This window comes from Diachasma alloeum, unplaced genomic scaffold, assembly GCF_001412515.2.
Source record: "Diachasma alloeum isolate Michigan unplaced genomic scaffold, Dall2.0 Dall_scaffold_00356, whole genome shotgun sequence".
NCBI lineage: Eukaryota > Metazoa > Arthropoda > Insecta > Hymenoptera > Braconidae > Diachasma > Diachasma alloeum.
In genome coordinates, this window is record NW_021680495.1 from 211,622 (window position 1) to 215,098 (window position 3,477).

Consider the following 3,477-nt stretch of genomic DNA (forward strand, 5'->3'; position numbering starts at 1 on the left):
TTTTTTTTGTGTAGTTGGGCGACCTTCACCAGGAATTGAGGAATTGCCTCAATTTCCTCCTTCTCGTGGATCGTGAGGAAGAGGCACGAGAGATGCTGTCATATATGAGACCCCTGGTCTCTGCAGCATGACTCGTACTGGCGGATCAAAGCCATCGCATTGAATAAAGTGAGTAAACATTATTCTCTCTCTTTACTTCTTTCTCATCTCTTTATCTCCCTCACTAATTCCAATGTTATTTTTTTCTTGTGTTTCAGATGCTGTCAACTCTCGGATCGTGCACCATTCTTTTTTATTCTTTAGTTTTTTATATTTTTATATATTTTCATCATTTTTTTCATATTCTTTATATTTTTTTTTACATTTTATATATTTTTTATCTTCTTCAATTTATTATATTTTTTCTTAAAGAAATGTTTTTCTTAAATATATTTAAAAGAAAAAAACACAAATTCTGAGTTGTTGTTCATTTATTTCACCAGCGTCNTTCCAACTAAAGAGGCATGGGTTATAGGGTCCTTCCAGAAAGGTGATTTTCAGACATGTGGAGGTAGCAGCCATGCGAAACATTTCCAGTTTCGGTAGATCCAGCATGAAGATGTCAGACACTCGCTTTGGTAGGTAAACGATGCACTCATCGTTCAACACAACTGTCACTTTGTTGCCAAACTTCGTAGGGATGATCTTCAAATCCGTCACTGGATACACCTGGCCGAGAGTTAGCTCTGCTCGACGTTTGGTAGGCAGGAAATCCCCCACAGTTGCAATTTTATTGATCTCATCGAGATTCGTAGCTTGGTTCGTCTCCATTTTGACTGTTCTCTCTCTGCTGTTTTCACTGGATGTTGTTGGACAATTGTATGGTCACCGTTACAGGCAATCGACTGGAGAAACACTGATTGCACTGATGGTACTTATAGTCTTTCGATTAGGGGAGGGGAGGATGCGATTATTGGCTATTATTTCAACGGTCATAAGATTCTTGGGGGGAGTGGGGTAACATGCAACGTTTTTCTCAACGGAAAAATTACTCTCAGAATCTCAACCGTCAGATAATTCTTGAGAATTCTATCCAACGTATTTCTCAACGGACAAATTGATCGCAGAATCCCAACCGTCGATAATTCCTGAGAAATTCAGTAGGTATTTAAGATTTAAATAAACACAATCGTTGCTATAAATGGATGTACATTTCTATTGAGTTCGTTAGTGTAATTCCAAGATGGAACGTAACATCATCCCCTGTGCTAGAATAATTGAAATTCTGGAACATGCTTACCAGAATGCACTCTCTCAAGACATAAACAAATGGATTAATCGGTGTATCCGCTATATTCAACTTTATACAAAAACTCTCATCAAAACTAATCTCTCTGTTGGTGAGAAAAATCAAATTCTATCGACAATCGCACGAATCCAAGGATGCCAGGAGAGTTTCAGGAATAGACAACGTCGAGGAGGTCGAGTGCAGGTGCCATCAGGTAGCAGAGAAGAAACACTCACAGATCGAGTACGCTGAAGGGATGGCCCCTTAGCCTTCCAAGGTCGCATACGCACTGGTACTGTGATTAATCTACAAAACAAGGATCCAGCTGCCTTTCTGAGGGATGCCAAAGAGTTAACAATTATGCGTTTGAAAAATGTTCTCGAGACTAATGGGAATGTGAAAGTGAACAGTACATTAGCTGGTAAATTTCAAATAAAAAAGGAAGAGGTCATTGCCAACGAAACAAAACATTTTAATACGAAGAATGCAATTAGTCTACCAGCTACAGACCTGGGGGCATGGTTTGATGAGAATGTGATTGAACCACTGCTTATGAAAATCGAGGATTTCCAAGAACGTGATTCAGGGTGGGAATTGATCGAAGTGCTAAATTTAATGATTAATATCAATCGCTATAGTCCACTCGCTGTAGGTTTATCGACTTACGCAGAGCTAACGTCTCATATACAGTGTAAAAAAGCCGTTGTGAATATAAGAAATTCAGATAAATTCTGTTTCTTGTGGTCAGTTATTGCGGCTCTTCATCCAGCGAAGAGAAACAGATGTGTTACTTCATCATACCCACATTATGCAAATGCAACTCTACCCCAAAGCCTGAAGAGACTTGATTACAGGGGTATTAATGTCCCCATCTCTTTAAGTGATGTTCTTAAATTTGAGAAGAGAAATGATTTATCAATCAATATTTATGGTCTTGAAAGTGGAGTGAACGCTGAGACGGAGATAGTACCGTTTTATTTCAGCAAAATGGAATTAGAAATACCTACAATTCATTTATTACTTTTTTGTCAATGTACAGCCAGTTTATCACTTCGCGTGGATTAGTGATCTTTCAAGACTTGTTAGTGCGCAAATTTTAAATCACGACCACCGTACATGGCTCTGTGATCGGTGCTTGTGTCATTTTCGGGAGAAAAAAAGTTATGAGGATCACAAACAAGACTGCTTTGTTATCAACAAATGTAAAATGATACTACCGTTGGAGGAGAATAAAATCTTGAAATTTCGAAATCATAAATTCAAGGAACCAGTGCCATTCGTTATTTACGCTGATCTGGAGTGTATTTTACAACCGATTGATGATGATGATGATGATGATAACAGATTGTACCAGAAACGCATCCCTCACAGTGTCGCTTTCTACTTACAGTGTTCCTTCAGTAATAACCTATCTCTCTTTAAAATCAAACGTGGCGCGGATTGTATCATGTGGTTCATGAATGAATTAAAGAAGACGGGAGAGATGGTAAATGATATATTGAAGACTGTTGTACCAATGGAACCACTTACCGACGAAATATCGCGAGACTTTGCAACTGCTCGAGTGTGTCATATATGTGAGAAGCCTTTCAGTTCCACAGATATAAAACATCGAGACCATTGTCACTTCACAGGCAGGTATCGTGGAGCGGCGCATGCTGGTTGCAATATAAATTACAAAAATTCACAAGATATCCCCATAAGTTTTCATAATCTCTCAGGCTATGATGCACATTTTTTGATTAAAGATTTGGTAAAATATTTTGAGGGACCGCTAGCGTTGCTTCCACTAACCAAAGAGAGATATATCTCATTCAGGAAATCTATTCCACAGACGAAAGTTAGCTTGAGATTCATCGATTCGTTCAGGTTTATGGCAAGTAGCTTGGAACAATTGGCATCAGACCTGACTGATGTAGACAAGACTATTACACTGGCTCATTGTGATGATGATGAACAATTCCATTTATTAATGAGGAAGGGTGTATTTCCCTATGAATACTTGGATAGTTGGGATAAATTGGATGATCGAGAACTGCCCTTAAGAGAAGCTTTTTTTTTGGCACTGAACAACCAAATGATTTCAAATAACGATTATGCACATGCGTGTCAAGTTTGGGAGAAATTTGGTCTCTCAACACTTGGTGAATATTCTGATTTGTATCTGAAAACTGATGTGTTACTCCTGGCTGATATTTTTGAGAATTTCC

The 3,477-nt window shown here is 38.4% G+C and overlaps 1 protein-coding gene across 1 annotated transcript in view; it reads right to left on the minus strand.

Moving 5' to 3' along the window:
• LOC107041133 (ester hydrolase C11orf54 homolog) overlaps positions 1-3,477 on the minus strand; it is a gene marked incomplete at its 5' end in the record, with an annotated part of 180,773 nt that overhangs the window by 138,708 nt on the left and 38,588 nt on the right.